Source organism: Chiloscyllium punctatum, chromosome 18 (assembly GCF_047496795.1).
Source record: "Chiloscyllium punctatum isolate Juve2018m chromosome 18, sChiPun1.3, whole genome shotgun sequence".
In the NCBI taxonomy this organism is placed as follows: domain Eukaryota; kingdom Metazoa; phylum Chordata; class Chondrichthyes; order Orectolobiformes; family Hemiscylliidae; genus Chiloscyllium; species Chiloscyllium punctatum.
This window is the reverse complement of record NC_092756.1, coordinates 84,588,585-84,606,665: the sequence shown is the minus strand read 5'-3', so window position 1 is coordinate 84,606,665 and position 18,081 is coordinate 84,588,585. Positions and strand designations below refer to the sequence as shown.

The 18,081-nt window shown below is 44.2% G+C and overlaps 1 protein-coding gene across 1 annotated transcript in view; it reads left to right on the top strand.

Annotated features, from left to right (window-relative positions):
• The window catches only part of LOC140488942 (interleukin-2 receptor subunit beta), a 110,392-nt gene that overhangs the window by 44,817 nt on the left and 47,494 nt on the right, over window positions 1-18,081 (top strand). The window lies entirely within an intron of this gene.

Sequence of the window (18,081 nt, the reverse complement as noted above, 5' to 3'; positions counted from 1 at the left end):
TCAGGCAATAGTGCCAGACTTAATTATTATTAATTTTTTCTCACAGAGGGTGGTGAGTGTCTGGAACATGCTGGAGGCGAGATACACAATTTTGTCATTTAAGAAACATTTGGGCAGATACATGGATGGGATAGGTAATGGAGGGATGTGGACCAAATGGGACCAGTTTAAATTGTGAAACTGGTCAGCATAGGCAAGTTGGACTGAAGGGCCTGTTTTCATGCTGTGGACCTTTATTACTCTAAGCAGTATCACTGAAGCCAGAAATTACTGGAAAAACTCAGCAGGTCTGGCAGCATTTGTGGAGAGAGAAATCAGAGTTAAGTCGAGTGACCCGTTCTTAGAGGACCCAAAACGTTAACTCTGAATTCTCTCTCCCCAGATGCTGCCAGAGCTGCTGAGCTTTTCCAGCAATTTCTGTTTTTGCTTCTCCCTCTAAATATATTACCTGACCAACGCTTTTAATTACTTTGTAGGGATCACCGAGAAGAGGGTTCAGGAGAGATTTACCAGGATGTTGCCAGGACTGGAGGGTTTGAGTTATAAGTAGAGGCTGGATAGGCTGGGACTTTTTCCCTGGAGTGTAGGAGGTTGAGGGGTGACCTTATTGAGGTTTATAAAATCATGAGAGGCATAGATAAAGTGAATACCAAAGGGTAGAGGAGTTCAAAACAAGGGGGCATGTTTTTAAGGTGAGGAGAAAGATTTTAAAAAGAAATGAGGGGCATCTTTTCCACACAGAGGGTGGTGCATGTGTGGAATGAGCTGCTAGTGTAAGTGGTAGATGCAGGTACAGATACAACATTTCAAAGACATTTGGACAGGTACACGGATAGGAAAGGTTTAGAGCGATATGGGCTAAACACAGACTAATGGGACTAGTTTAGTTTGGGAAATTTGGTTGGCATGGACGAGTTGGGCCGAAGGGTCTGTTTCTGCATTGTATGACTCTATGACTGAAAAAGTGTCTCACATACTCTAACACTGAAGAATCATTTTTCTGCATTAACAATTTATCTCTGATCATTTTTGATGGACATCTTATTTCATGGCCATAAACTAATTCAATGGCCTGAAGCCAGTAGATTCATTTGAAGAATCTCTGGTGGCAAATAAGAGAAAATCTCATCCTTTGTCCCAATCCTTTGGGCACTCATAACAATCAGCTTTGATCATTATTTTGAGAACTTGGTGAGACCTCTCCAGGGCACTGCAGATGGTACACCATCAATTTCAATCGTTAATCCACAGTTGTTAATACCTTGAAAATGTTTGGACATAAAGCTTGATCCTTATCAAACTGTACTTCCATCAGGAGGGAGAAATTGTTTTTTTCCCACTAGTTCTGTTGCTTTGATTGTTCGAAAGGGTAATAGAGTAGTAATAGAGTAATAGAGTAATAGAGTAATAGTGGTAATAGAGTAGTCAGACATATCCATAGTGGTAAAGGTATATTTCATTTCCGGCTTTCATTTTAGATTATGATCCTACACAATCCAATCACATAGGACCTAATAGGTCCTCAAAACCCGGCCAGAGGAATTAAGGGTGCTGGTTTGATCACATTATGAGATATACCTACAACCTGACAAGTACGACACATTTTACAAAACTGCCCCGCAGCTTTATGCAAGTTTGGCTGGGTAAAATACCTGCTTATGGATGTCTGAGTTTTCCAAATTCCCAAGAGTTCTGCCATGGGAGTCTCATAGGCTACCTACAACCCATCCCTGCGATAGCTGGGTGGTACCACTCTCTGATGTACAACTGATCTGGAGGTGCAGATGGAGTTTAATTCAGATAAATGTGAGGTGCTGCATGTTGGGAAAGCAAATCTTAGCAGGACTTATACACTTAATGGTAAGATCCTGGGGAGTGTTACTGAACAAAGAGAACTTGGAGTGCAGGTTCATAGCTCCTTGAAAGTAGAGTTGCAGGTAGGTAGGATAGTGAAGAAGGTCTTTGGTCAGAGTATTGAGTAAGGAGTTGGGACGTCATGTTGTGGCTGTACAGGACATTGGTTAGGTCACCTTTGGAATATTGCATGCAATTCTGGTCTCCTTCCTATCGGAAGGATCTTGTGAAACATGAAAGGGTTCAGAAATGATTTACAAGGATATTGCCAGGGTTGGAGCATTTGAGCTATAGGGAGAGGCTGAACAGGCTGGGGCTGTTTTCCCTGGAATGTTGGAGGCTGAGGGGTGACCTTATAGAGGTTTATAAAATCATGAAGGGCATGGATAGAGTAAATAGTCAAAGTCTTTTCCTTGGGGTGAGGGAGTCCCGAGCTAGAGGGCATAGTCTAGGGTGAGAGGGGAAAGATATGAAATAGACCTAAGGGGCAACATTTTCACACGGAGGGTGGTATGTGTATGGAATGAGCTGCCAGAGGATGTGGTGGAGGCTGGTACAACTGCAACATTTAAGAGGCATCTGGATGGGTATATGAATGTGAAAGGTTTGGAGGGATATGGGTTGGGTGCTGGCAGGTGGGTCTAAATTGGGTTGGGATATCTGGTCGGCATGGACGGGTTGTACGTCTCTATGACTCTATGATCCTTCTTCATCTGTGGGTGTATGAGGCGGGCCTCCACTTCCTCATCAGGATTCCATTCTTAGTAGCACTCCAGAAAACCTTTGGACTCTACCTCATTATGAGAGGATGGGGCCAATTTATGTAATTCAGGATCCGCTTTCTGTGCTGTAACTACAGCCATCATCACTAAACAGTCCACCTGAATTATCTTCATTTTTCAGGGGAGTTTCCAGTGCCCTATCATTTGTTTGTGGTGTCACATCAACCCTTGTGGATAAACTGTTTTAACCATTGCCCTGGTTATCACACACAAAGGACAGATACCAGGAGATTGTCTTTGCAACTGTTCTGTTTCTTGGATCCCTTGCAGGTAGTCTGTAATTATCACTGGAGCAAATATCTTTAGTCTTGTAAAATCATTACCCAGAAAAAAATCCACCACCTCAGCACATACTGTTTTTACCTCTCTGACAATTACTTCTCCTGATAACAAATCACATTCTAATTATACTTTATATCATGGAGAATACGTTCCCAAACAACCCCACTTGTTAATACTTCAGCTCCCATGGAAGGGAATATCAATTTTTTTCTCCAGTGAAAGTGATGTGTTTCCCCTGTATATCTCAGGTTTGGCTGCCTCATCAGAAGTAAAAGGAGTCACCAGTTTTTTTGACAAAAATCCTGCATACCTCGCACCTACTTTATCTTAGGACATAATTCAACTCTGGCCTTCACATAGGGCTGCAACCTGGTCCATGGGATTAGCTCTCCTTGTTCTCTTCTCCCAACTCAGTTTTACTAAGTCCTATTAGTCCCCGGGGTCCACCTGACAACTTCCAGAATTCCAAACACACATGGGCCCAACTTATTCCAATAGAAACATTTATATTTATGATCTTCACCTCCACCCTCAGCAGTTTGCTTCTTCATGTAGGGAGGAATTCCTGGGACATTACCTACTGTCCAAGTCCTATCGTGGCTACCTGCCTTTATAGAATCCCTATTGTATGGAAACAGGCCCTTCAGACCAACAAGTCCATAACCAACCCTCCAAAAAGTAACCCATCCACCCCTGACTAGCGCACCTAACACTATGGACAATTTAGCATGGCCAATTCACCTGATCTCTGGATTGTGGGAGGAAGCCCAAGCAGAGAATGTGCAAACTCTACACAGAGAGAGTCACCCAAGGTGGGAATTGAACCTGGATCACTGGCACTGTGAGACAGCAGTGCTGACCACTGAACCACCTAATCTTTTGATCCAACTTGTCCATGCCGAAAATATATCCTAACCTAATTTAGTCCCATTTGCCAGCATTTGGCCTATATCCCTTTAAACCCTTCCTATTCATATACCCATCCAGATGCCTTTAAAATGTTGTAACTGTACCAGCCTCCACCACTTCTTCTGGCAGCTCATTCCATACCCATACCACCCTCTGCATGAAAACATTATCCCTTAGATCCCTTTTAAATCTTTCCCCTCTCACCTTAATCCTATGCCCTCTAATTTTGGATTCCCGAACCCTGGGAAAAAAGACTTTGTCTATTTACTCTATCCATGCTCCTCATGATTTTATAAACCTCCATAAGGGAACCTCTCAGCCTCCAACACTTCAGGGAGAACAGCCCCAGCCTGTTCAGCCTCTCCCTGTAGCTCAATCCTCCAACCCTGGCAACATTCTTATAAATGTTTTCTGAACTCTTTAAATTTAACAAAAACCTTCCTATAGCAGGGAGGCTAGAATTGAATGTAGTATTTCAGAAGTGGCCAAACCAATGTCCTGTACAGGCCGCAACATGACATCCCAATTTCTATACTGAATGCACTGACCATTAAAGGCAAGCATACCAAATGCCTTTCATTCATTTCCCACTTTTTCCTTTTAGACCATAAAACATAGCAGCAGAATTAGGACATTCAGCCCATTGAGTCTGCTCTGCCATTTGATCATGGTAGATATGCCTTCTCCCTATAACCTTTGATCCCATTACTAATCAAGAACCTCTCTCAAATTTCTGTGGGGGTGACAGAAAAGGTGTTACAGATCTGTTCATTATCAACAGTCATTCTAGCTGCTTGCCTTGCTCTTGCTACTCTTTGGTCTTTCATATGGCTTCTGATTATAGAAAGCAAAAAAGTTTTTATTCTTCCAGACTTGCCAGAACCAATTCACAGGAACTGACCTAATTAAAATCTCTGCTATCAGTTTAATCACACAGAGGGTGGTGGGCATTTAGAATGCATTGCCAGCAGAGGTGGTAGAAGCAGACACGGTAGATTCATTTAAGATGTGTGAGTAGGTGGGAAATAGAGGGATGCAAATGCTTTGGAGTTGACCGACAGGTTTAGATAGTACATTTTGAGTGGCTCAGGCTTGAAGGGTTGAAGGACCTGTTCCTGGGCTGTAAATTTTCTTTGTTCTTTGTCCTTTGTTCTCTTCCCAGTATTGCCATATAGAATCATAGAGTCATACAGCACAGAAACAGACCCTCTGGTCCAACGAGTCCATACCAAACATAATCCCAAACTAAACTAGTCCCACCTGCCTGATCATGGCCCACATCCCTCTAAACATTTCCTATTTTTGCACTTATCCTAATGTCTTATGAATGTTGCAATTGTACCCACATCCACCACTTCCTCAGATAGTTCATTCCACATGAACCATCCTCTATTTTAAAAAAAATTTCTCCATGTGTCTTTTTTAAAATCTCTCTCCTCTCACCTTAAAATATGCCCCCGAGTCTCGAAAGCCCCCATCCTAGGAAAGGACAACAGCCACTAACTCTATCTATACCCCTCAATATTTTACAAATTTCTGTAAGGTCGCCTCTCAACCTCTAGCAATCCAGTCAAAAAAGTCCCAGCCTTTCGTCATAACTCACCATCCTGGTAAATCTCTCCTGAACCTCTCCAGCTTAATAATGTCCTTCCTATAAAAGGATCACCGACAGCTGTTGGAACCTCTTTATTGCAGGTTCAGCCTGCAATTTGCCTTCAGCCTCGCCTCTCAAACAGAAATATCTTGTTTGGACTGTTTCTGGGGAGTGTTGCTGAACAAACAGACCTTAGAGTGCAGGTTCACAGCTCCTCGAAACTAAGGTCACAGGTAGATGAGATAGTGAAGGTGGCGTTTGGTATGCTTTCCTTTACTGGGCAGAGCATTGGGTATAGGGGTTGATAGGTCATGTTGCAGCTGTACAGACATTGGTTAGGCTAGTTTAGGAATACTGTGTGCAATTTTGGATTCCCTGCTATCGGAAGGATGTTGTGAAACTTGAAAGAGTTCAGAAAAGATTTACAAGGATGTTGCCAGGGTTGGAGGATTTGAGCTAGAGGGAGAGGCTGAATAGGCTGGGGCTGTTTTCCCTGGAGCATCGGAGGCTGAGGGATGGCCTTATGGAGGTTTATAAAATCATGAGGGGCATGGATAGGATAATAGACAAAGTCTTTTCCCTGTGGTAGGAGAGTCCAAAACTAGAGGGCACAGAATTTAAGGTGCGAGGGGAAAGATTTAAAAGGGACCGAAGGGGCAACTTTTTCACACAGAGGGTGGTGCGTGTATAGAATGAGCTGCCAGAGGAAGTGGTGGAGGCTGGTACAATTACAGCATTTAAAAGGTATCTAGATGGGTAAACGAACAGGAAGGGTTGAGAGGCGTGTGGGCCAAGTGCTGGCAAATGAGACTAGATTAATTTAGGATATCTGGTCAGCATGGATGAGTTGGACCGAAGGGTCTGTTTCTTCGCTGGACATCTCTGTGACTTAATGTTCTTTCTTCTGACAACAAAATCTCCCAAAATCCAACAATAATTCTCAGTTTGCAATTCCCAATTCACAGCTCCAAACCAAAAGAATAAACATAAAAATGATGAAAATTCAGTGAGTGTTCTCACGCTGAATATGTGTTCATAAGTATAGGAGTGAAAGTCAACCTACTTCACACCCACAAGTACTCACTTTGAAAGACAGTATGTGCACTGAAATTACTGTAATGTCCCAAACTCATCCACTTCCTGTGCTCTTGGACCCCTCCCCTAAATCCTCAACTCTATCCTATCGTTCCTCCTGCAGTCATAGATGCACAGGGTCAAATTCCTCTGTGTTCAGAGCTATCTCATGTGTGTGAAGGACTGCATTTAATTTTGTTTCGCAGTAAATCCAATCCTCGTTCACTTTCCTGACCATGCACCATTTTCCGCTGGCTTTTATTCGTGGGTCAGGAAATTATCTCCTTACAGTTTAAGATGATAGTCAGTTCTGTAAATTGAAATGCAACATGAGATTTGAAAACACGGCACAAAGCCCGTGAAGTGGAATTCTTTATTCTACTTGGAATCAAGAAGGGAAATTAAGGATAAACCGGGGACTATTTACAGTAGAAAATAAAACAAAGAACTCCAGAAGCTGGACATCTGAAACAAAAAGGGAAATTGCTGGAGAAACTCAGCAGGCCTGGCAGCATCTGTGGAGAGAAAAAAGGAGTTAACATTTTGAGTCCAGTGATCCTACATCATAACTTTTTTAGTATGTACCAGGACCAAACCTTGCTGGTTATTCTGAGCTGAGGAATCCTTTGTCGATCTGCATCCCTTTCCCATCGGTCCTCTTTCCACCATCTTCCAGCAAGAGTCCATTCAACTGACCCAGTTGCCCTCCCTCACTGCCTCCACCTGCAGGTGGATGTCCTGGTGAACGCCTTAGCTCCTTTGCTCACTGCCCACCATCATCGTTGCTGCCAGAGGTCTCATTACAATAAGGAAAAGTCTAAGCCAAGCTGAGTCTGAACGGAAAGGACACCCCCATAGAAATCAGAAGAAACTGGTAGAAAAGCAGATAGGACAGAAGTTTAGAGTAAGGTTCAAAGTTTGTGAGAAGATTTGTAGCTCGGGTGCTCGTTGTTGGGGTTCTGTTCGCCGAGCTGGGAATTTGTGTTGCAGACATTTTGTCCCCTGTCTAGGTGACATCCTCAGTGCTTGGGAGCCTCCTGTGAAGCGCTTCTGTGATCTTTCCTCCGGCATTTGTAGTGGTTTGAATCTGTCGCTTCCGATTGTCAGTTCCAGCTGTCCGCTGCAGTGGCCGGTATATTGGGTCCAGGTCGATGTGCTTATTGATTGAATCTGTGGATGAGTGATCCACAGATCCACAGATTCAATCAATAAGCACATTGACCTGGACCCAATATACCGGCCACTGCAGCAGACAGCTGGAACTGACAATCGGAAGCAACAGATTCAAACCACTACAAATGCCAGAGGAAAGATCACAGAAGCGCTTCACAGGAGGCTCCCAAGCACTGAGGATGTCACCTAGACAGGGGACGAAACGTCTGCAACACAAATTTAGAGTAAGATATTAATAACTTTAACCTGCATTTATGTAACACCTTCAATGTTGTAAAACCAAGACATTTCACAGGGTAAATCAGATGAAATTTGACCCCCAACAAATATCCTGAAGACATTGGCCTGGATTTTTGTTCCTAAGGTTTTTGTACCAATCTGGTAAATGTCTCAGCTTGCTGCACCTATCTCAGAGAGGACAAGATGGAAAGGATGAATAATCATTCCCAGGCACTGGGAGCGATATGGATTCAGGCCCGTTTCTCTGGGATGCAAGTCGGAGGCAGCCACAGAGGCTGCCAAGTGCTGAGCCAACTGTTTTTAAGGCCCAGTTGTGTTCTTTCTGACTTGCTCCTCCAACCCTCAACTCAAACATCCCACACCCAGTTCTCATGGCCATCCATGCCAACTGACAAATGGCTTCTCATATGTTCCATGACAACTCAAGTGTCTCCATCCAAGCCCACAGGCCTCTATGGCCCCTACCCTGACTTAGTGCTAGGTCTTGCCCTCCCTTTGCCCCCACACAAACACACACACATTATATGCTAAATACCCTCTCTCTCACATCTTTTTACCCCCACACCCACCCACCAACTCAACAATGGGGCAACCATTGGGAGCCATGCTGAAATGAAATAAAACAAAATTCTAAATGTCCATTATGGACTTTACTCAACAGTAATTGGGATGGGATTGTGGCTCAGTGGTTAGAACTGCAGCCTCACAGCACCAGGGACCCGGGCTCACTTCCCACCTCGGGTGACTGTCTGTGTGGAGTTTGCACATTCTCCCCGTGTCTGTGCGGGTTTCCTCCCACAATCCAAAGCTGTGCAGGTCAGGTGAATTGGCCCATGCTAAATTGCCTATAGGGTTAATTAGGGGTAAACATAGGGTAAGGGAAATGGTCTGGGTGGGTTAATCTTCAGAGGGCCAGTGTGGACTTGCTGAGCCAAAGGGCCTGCTTCCATACTGTAGAGAATCTAATCTAATCAGAGTACTCTCATTCATGAAAGCAGATTCAATATGTTTCATTTACTCAAGCATTTATTCACTTATGTAAAAAGAATTATGGCTCTGAATTAAAGACAGCTAATTCTTTAGTAGCTTCCTAGAGCTGCCAATCAATAACCTCCCCCCCCCCCCCACCACCCCCGCACAACTGTGATAATGGTGGGTTGTGGAGAACAGTCAACCATTAATAATACCTTTATGCTCGCACTTAGGATGATGTCAAAAACAGCTATTGAAATTATTAGAACAGAACTCTCAAAAACACAAGTAGGCAGCATTCTTCCAATGTTTAATGGTTATCCTTTAAATAACTGGATTCTACAGCAATTCCACAGATCTTATCCACCGTCAAGACTATTTATAACTTGTTTGAATGTCCGTTGTTATCACATTACAATCCACAGCCTTTGCTTCGGTGAAGATGTGTTCGTTTTGTACTCAGCATGTTTCAAATGGCCCTGCTGAGTTCTGGATCCCCACGTGTGGGAGTTAAATCCCACGTGTGTTTTCCTAAAAATGGGTTCTGATGGAAATCGAAGAGATGGGGGCCCGACTTCCAGCAGGAGAGTCTATCTACCATTCCTCCATCATAATCCTGATCATCCATAATGGGTCACTTAAAATTAGGATGCTCACAACTCCAGAATTCAAGGAGGTCTGGGAAATCTACCACAGAGAGGGCAGAGATGGTACAATGGGCTAGGCATTGAGAGCAAGAATGGGTCCAGTACAGAAACTATTCTAATGCGGTATATGTAATGAGGAGAAGATTTTGTATTTTAAAGCAAAGTATCTCAACTATCCCAGAGCTTCAAAAGAGTTAAATATTTCTTTGTTCAGATGCATGTAAAATGCTCAGTGACAATTTTTTATTGGGGTTATTTGAATATTTTGTGGCTTTGTGGCAACTTGATGGTAAGAAAACAGGAAATAATAAGTGTTGATTGGAAGCAGCACATCTGTGTATTAACTGTTCTGTTTACCTCAGCAACAGTTCACTCGTACCTCTTCTCTCTCTTTCTCTTTCTCGTTGTCTCGTTTGTTGAGCTTCCTTTGCCAGAGAATCTTGGCCAAGATGCGAACAATTAGACCATCTCATGGTCTGCAAACGGCTGAGGTGGGATGTGCTTCCTTCTCTTTGCCCCAGTCCTATTCCTCTCCATCCCAGTGTCTTTTTTTTCTCTCAGAAGCAATGCCGGCATTCCAATCTAACCTGTGTCTCTGCCAAAGCTCCACCGTAGCCAGCTCTTCTGCAATGAGATGTGAAAGAGAAGCCTGGGGTCTCACAGCTGTCGCTCATCTGAAAGTTATCAGTGTTTCCTCCATCCATCTTTCTCCATGGAACCACAAGCCCCAGAATCTCAGAGTTGTTACAGTGCTGAAAGAAGTCATTCAGCCCATTTTATCAGCACTGACGCCCCAACAAGTATTGTGATTCCATACCATTTTTCTGCCTTTCTGTATATCTTTGTTTCTATTCAAAAAATTATTCATTGCCCTCTTGAATTCCTCAATTGACCCTGCCTCCATTATATCTCTGGTTAGAGACATAAAAAAACTGCAGATACTGGAATCCAAAGTTGACAAGTAAGAGGCTGGAAGAACACAGCAAGGCAGGCAGCATCAGGAGGGACAGGCAGGAGGCTGGAGGAACCCAGCAAGGCAGGCAGCATCAGGAGGGACAGGCAGGAGGCTGGAGGAACCCAGCAAGGCAGGCAGCATCATGAGGGACAGGTAGGAGGCTGGAGGAACACAGCAGGCCAGGCAGCATCAGGAGGGACAGGCAGGAGGCTGGAGGAACACAGCAAGTCAGGCAGCATCAGGGGGGACAGGCAGGAGGCTGGAGGAACACAGCAAGCCAGGCAGCATCAGGAGGGACAGGCAGGAGGCTGGAGGAACACAGCAAGGCAGGCAGCATCAGGAGGGACAGGTAGGAGGCTGGAGGAACACAGCAAGTCAGGCAGCATCAGGAGGGACAGGCAGGAGGCTGGAGGAACACAGCAAGTCAGGCAGCATCAGGAGGGACAGGCAGGAGGCTGGAGGAACACAGCAAGTCAGGCAGCATCAGGAGGGACAGGCAGGAGGCTGGAGGAACATAGCAAGCCAGGCAGCATCAGGAGGGACAGGCAGGAGGCTGGAGGAACACAGCAAGTCAGGCAGCATCAGGAGGGACAGGCAGGAGGCTGGAGGAACACAGCAAGTCAGGCAGCATCAGGAGGGACAGGCAGGAGGCTGGAGGAACACAGCAAGGCAGGCAGCATCAGGAGGGACAGGTAGGAGGCTGGAGGAACATAGCAAGCCAGGCAGCATCAGGAGGGACAGGCAGGAGGCTGGAGGAACACAGCAAGTCAGGCAGCATCAGGAGGGACAGGCAGGAGGCTGGAGGAACACAGCAAGTCAGGCAGCATCAGGAGGGACAGGCAGGAGGCTGGAGGAACACAGCAAGGCAGGCAGCATCAGGAGGGACAGGCAGGAGGCTGGAGGAACACAGCAAGCCAGGCAGCATCAGGAGGGACAGGCATGGGTGAAACTAACAAACTGTCTCCCAGCTGTTGGGTTTTGTGGTCAAAGCAAAGCCGATCCAAATGTTATCCATATGTCCTTCAAGGGAAACCACATGTCTGACATTTGCTGTGCAAGCGTTCACAAGTGTGTAAGAAAGTACGTGAGGTCAAAATTGTAATCTGCTTGCAAAGCCAGGCACTGTAGCCTGTGGTTGGGCTAAAGTTCTGACACCAATCCCCCTTTCTATACCTGTGGGCCTGTTGAACTAACAGAAATAGATGATAAACAACAAGTGAGTTTTAACATGAAGAGGCGCTTTTCTTGTCAACAAGATGTAGTTTGCTGCTTGATAGCAAAAGGTTCAAGTTACATTGGCTAGTTCAGCAGATTTGCTAAGACTAATAACAGTCAGGGGTGATATATCTAACCCCTTGGGGTTTTGAGCTTGATTCTATGCTCAAGAGAATGAGACTTCATCAAATTTGGTGTATCTTAATGCAACCTCCTGCATTAATCCTTTCAGAACCATTTCTGTACACAAGATGTGGGACGAAAAACAATAAATGAGTGAATTACCATGTTCAGAGAAAGAAACACTTGCATTTGCAGCATCTTCCACTTTATTAGCAGATAAAAGTTACGATCTTCTCAGGGTTCCCTAATATCCCGGGTCTGGGCTCAAGACAGATAAACCAACAGGCTTTAGAGAATCATAGAGTCACAGAGATGTACAGCATGGAAACAGAGTCTTCAGTCCAACTCACCCATGCCGACCTGATATCCTAAATTAATCTTTTCCCATTTGCCAGCACATGGCCCATATCCCTCTAAACCCCTCCTATTCATATATCCATCCAGATGCCTTTTAAATGCTGTAATTGTACCAGCCTCCACCACTTCCTCTGGCAGCTCATTCCACACACACACCATCCTCTGCGTGAAAAAGTTGCCCGTTAAGTCCCTTTTGAATCTTTCTCCTCTCACCCTAAACCTATGTCCTCTAGCTTTGGACTCCCCTCCCTGGGGAAAAAGAATCTTGGCTATTCACCCTATCTATGCTGCTCATGATTTTATAAAGGTCACTGTTCGCACAGCTTCTGACACTCCAGGAAGTATAGCCCCAGCCAGTTCAGCCTTTCCCTTCAGCTCAGACAATCCAACTTGGCAACTTCCTTGTAAAATCTTTCTTTTATACTTGCACGCAGTATGGCTACTGAAGCTTGTGATGGATTAATTCCCAACTGCTCAGAAACAGAGTTAATGCATCTGGACATATATAATAACAGAACAGGGACTGTGCTGGACAGTGGTACCGACATCTCACCTACCACTAACCCTCTAGCTAAGTCATTTCATCCCTATACTCCACTGGTGTTTTTGATTTGGTTTATTTTTGTCATATGTACCTGGGTACAGTGAAAAGTTTTGTTTTGCATGCAGTACAGGCAAACCAGATCGTACAAAGTGCATTGGAGTAATAGAACAGAGCAAGGAATACAACATTACGGCAGCAGAGAAGGTGCACAGAGAGCGAGGTAAACATTAACTATAAAATTTGAGAGTTCCATTCAGAATTCAGAATTTGGAATTTGAAATTTGAAATTTAAAATTTGAGTGATCCATTTAGAAGTCTAATAACAGCGCGGAAGAAGCTGTTCTTGAATCTGTTGGTACATGTGTTTAAGCTTCTGTACATTCTGACCAATGGAAGAGGTTGGAAGGGATTATAACCAGGGTGGAAGGGGTCTTTGACTATCCCTTCCCAAGGCAGTGGGAAGTGTAGATGGAGTCAATGGATGGAAGGTTGGTTTGTGTGATGGACTGGGCTGTGTTCAAAACTCTCTGTATTTTCTAATGGTCCTGGGCAGAGCAGTTGCTATACCAAGCCATGATGTATCCAGATCAGTGCCATCTTAAAGTAAGGCCCAAGCCACACTGTCCATTTGATGTAAAACATCCCGTAGCACTATTCAAAGAAGTTTGGGAGGGCTCCACAATAATATCCCTTAACTAGCATCACCAAGAACAAATTTTCTCATCACTTAGTCAGAGAAACTTACTGCAACTGCTGGAATCTATACTGAAAACAACAAATGCTGGAGATCCCAGCAGGTCAGGCAGCATCCATGGGGAAGGAGCAAGCTAACATTTCGAATCGACTTTCGGTGGATGCTGCCTGATCTGTTGTGGTCTTCAGCAACTTTTCTGTTCTCATCATTTGCTGCTTCTGAGGATTTGCTGTGTGGAAGTTAGTTATCGTGTCTCCTACATTACAACCACACTTCAAAAGTACCGAATTCTGAAACACTTTGGGACGGCCCAGGGTGCTGACAGGTGTGATACAAATCCTTTAACATGATGCTTTACAATACTAAGAATAACACCAATCGTTTCCTGCTTTGATCTTGCCTGCTTTCTATATACGTCAGTGACTTAACTTTGTGTTTGTGGATACTTTTAGAACAGTCGGTTCCTCAGCTTAATTCAAACCTATAGTCTCCCTCGTCTGCCGACTCCTAGGTAGAGACAATGTAAATGTGCAGTGAGCAAGAGACTGTGCAAAACAGGGTTAGGGCAGCATATTCAACGTGGTGGGATACACAGAATTACATGTTGTGCAGAGTCAATGAACACACAGAAACTATTCAGTTCCAGAATTAGAATTTAGAATTCCTACAGTGTGGAAACAGGCCATTTGGCCCAACAAATCCACACTGACCCTCCAAAGAGCATCCCACCCAGACCTATCCCCATTCATGATGAAGAACTTATGCCTGAAATGTCAACTCTCCTGCTCCTCAGATGCTGCCTGACCTGCTGTGCTTTTCCAGCGCCACAATTTTTGACTCTGACTCTCCAGCATCCGCAGTCCTCACTTTCTCCCAGTGGTGAACCCATCTACACATCCCTGGATGCTGTGTACAATTGAGGGTTTAGATCAGAGTGGTGCTGGAAAAGCACAGCATGTCAGGCAGCATCCGAGGAGCAGGAAAGTCGACGTTTCAAGCGTGGTGTCAAATATCCCACAAGTAAAACAACATTTCTACATCCAGCCCATCAAACCGTCTTAATTGTGGCATACCTCAGCCTTCTCTTTCATCAAGAAAAAAGAGAGTCCCAGTCTTTTTTAGCCTTTACTGGTAAATACATTTTGTTGTGATGTTATGATTTATTTGTCACATTATTTCTAGGCTTCCTGCCCTGTTTCATACAATGGTGTCCAGTGGGCTGCATGTTGTTCTGCAAGTGTGGTGTGGCGAAGATTCTGTTTAGGTTCTCTTATCTATCTGAAAATGAACTCTAGCACTTAGCCAATTCTCGTCTATGCCCTGCGTTGGCGCTTTTAAGAATTTGCATATAACTCTTGTCTCCCTTTGCTTCTTCGCTCCATTTTTTTACCTGTATCAGTCCTGTGGATGTTGCCAGGGTTGGAGGATTTGAGCTATAGGGAGAGGCTGAACAGACTGGGGCTGTTTTCCCTGGAGCATCGGAGGCTGAGGGGTGACCTTATAGAGGTTTATAAAATTATGAGGAGCATGAATAGGGTAAATAGGCAGAGTCTTTTCCCTGGGGTCGGGGAGTCCAGAACTAGAGGGCATAGGTTTAAGGTGAGAGGGGAAAGATGTAAAAGAGGCCTAAGGGGCAACATTTTCACACAGAGGGTGGTACGTGTATGGAATGAGCTGCCAGAGGAAGTGGTGGAGGCTGGTACAATTGCAACATTTAAGAGGCATTTGGATGGGTATATGAATAGGAAGGGTTTGGAGGGATATGGACTGGGTACTGGCAGGTGGGACTAGATTGGGTTAGCATATCTGGTTAGCATGGACGGGTTGGACCAAAGGGTTTGTTTCCGTGCTGTACATCTCTATGACTCTATGACTCTATGACCATTCCACAAATCAAATTTCAATAACAAGCTAGAAGGAATAGAGGTCATGCAGTCATGAAAACATAGTGACAGCACCATGGCAACCGCATTATTGTTGGCGGCAACCTTTGCTGTTATAAAAATTCAGCACACAGTAACTGTTCGTTTTCAGACAAAAGTACTCTTGATCAGGGAGATGATGGCTTAGTGGTACTATTGCAGGACCTGTTAATCCAGCCAATGTTCTAGGCACCTGGGTTCAAATCCTGCCACGGCAGATGGTGGAAATTGAATAAAAATCTGGAATTAAGAGTGAATCTGAACTGATTGTTGGAAGACCCCAAGTGGTTTTTTAATGAGTAGGAAATCTGCCACCCTGAACCACTGTGGTCTCCAGCATTTTGTTTTTAGTGCCGTCATTACCTGGTCTGGCCTACATGTGACTCCGGATCCACAGCAACGTGGTTGACTCTTAACTGCCTTCTGGGCATTTAGGGATGGACAATAAATGCTGATCCAACCAGTGACATCCTGATCCTATGAATGAACGAAAATAATTTGAGAAAGCTGTGTTGTCTGAAAATTACAGACTTGATTTCATGTTTATATCAGGGAGAAAGTAAGGACTGCAGATGCTGGAGATCAGAGTCAAAAAATGTGGCAGAGCCGGTCGGGCAGCATCCGAGGAGCAGGAGAATCGACATTTCAGGGAGGACCCTTCATCGGGAATACATTTCTGATTAAGAGCTTATGCCCAAAACGTCGACTCTCCTGCTCTTCGGATGCTACCTGACTGGCTGTGCTTTTCCAGCGCCACACGTTTTGACTTGGTGTTCATATCACACATCCTAACTCTCCTTTGTTGTCCTGCTCAACCATTGCACCTCTTCCCGTTGACTGAAAATGGCTTCCAATCCAAAACGCTGACTCTTGTATTTAAATCCCTCCACCTCTCCCCATTTCTGAAGCATCCTTCGAACCTCAGAGATCTTCTCGTGTTTCAAATGCGGACTTGTTGCATGTCCCTGGTTTCCTTTTCTTCTCCCACAGCATTCAGCTGCCTCAAGCTGTATGCTCCACAATCTTGTTCTGAAACCTCTCCACCTCATCTCCTCTCTTTTCTCCAGCAAACCATCCCTCAAAACCTCTCACTGTGCAAAAACCCATCCTATTATAGTTTTGAGTATTGCTGAAATAACGTTGGCTTTCTTCTTACTTGGTATATTTGCAAAGTGTCCCGCTGAGTGCAAGATAAAATGCTTCAATAGAATGTCTATTTTCAGCAGTACTCAATGCCAAGCTCTTAATTATTTTTTTTTTGCATGGTTTTGTGTCAAATCTTGTTTGATAAACCTTTAAAACACTTGTGATAATCTTACAACAGTAACATGATACAAGTGTTGCTGAATTGTACATGAGATCACTCAATACAACACAGCAAAGGAATGCCACACCAAAGCAGCGCTAATTATGTTAAAGGAGGCTACATAAATGTAAGTTCTTCTTGCTGAAGCATTGTACATGTATGTGGGTAATCACACATGCTGATTTGATTTTAAATCCTAATCCATAAAGGTAAATTCTTATTGTTAAAGCACTGTTCATGTATATAGGTAATTGCACATGCAGATTTGATTTTAAATCCTAATCAAAGTTTTCAAGTTTTGGGTATTGTTGTAGAACAGAGAGACCTAGGGGTTCAGGTACATAGTTCTTTGGAGTTTGCAAAGCACATAAAAAAGGTGGTTAAGAAGGTATTTAGCACCCTTGCCTTCATTGCTCAGACCTTTGAGTACAGGAATTGGGACATCGTGTTGAGGTTGTACAGGACAATGGTGAGGTTTCTTGTGAAATACAGTATGCAGTTCTGATAGCCCTGTTAAGAATATTATTAAGCTGGAGAGGCTTCAGAAGAGATTTACCAGGATGTTGCTGGGAATGGAGGGTGTATGCTGTAAGGAGAGGCTGGGACCTTTTTCAGTCTAGATTAGTGTGGCGCTGGAAAAGCACGGCAGATCAGGCAGCATCCAAGGAGCAGGAAAATCAATGTTTCGGGCAAAAGCCCTTCATCATCATTCCTGATTAAGGGTTTTTGCCTGAAACATCGCTTTTCCTGCTCCTCGGATGCTGCCTGATCTGCTGTGCTTTTCCAGCACCACACTACTCTTGACCCTGATCTCCAGTATCTGCAGTACTCACTTTCGCCCTGGGACTTCAATGGAGTGTGAGAGGTTGAGAGGTGATCTTGTAGAGATCTATAAAATCAAAAGAAGTATAGATAAGGTGAATGGCAGGTGTCTTTTTCCCTACAGTGGGCGGTTTTAAGACTAAAGGGCATATGTTTAAGGTGAGAGGAGAAAAATTTGAAAAAGACAGGAGGGGCAATTTTTTTATAGAGATCGTGGTTCATGTGTGAAATGAACTCCCAGAGGAAGTGATGGATGCAGGTCCACTTACAACATTTGAAAGACACTTAGATAAGCACATGGATAAAATATTTGGAGGGTTATGATCAGCATGGATCGTTGGATCGAAGGGTCTGTTTCTGTGCTGGGTGACTCTATGACAATGATTACTGAGTCATAGCTGTGTTCAGCTCAAAAACAGTGACAGTGCTGTAAGAGATGGAATTAGGTAAATAAAATTGGGAAATAGAACACTTTGGAACATGAGAACTAGGAGCAGGAATAGACCATTTGGTCCCTCGAGCCTGCTCCACATTCAATAAGATCATGGCTGATCTTTATTGTGGACTCAGCTCCACTTACCCGCCCACTCACCCTAACCCTTAACTCCTTAACTGT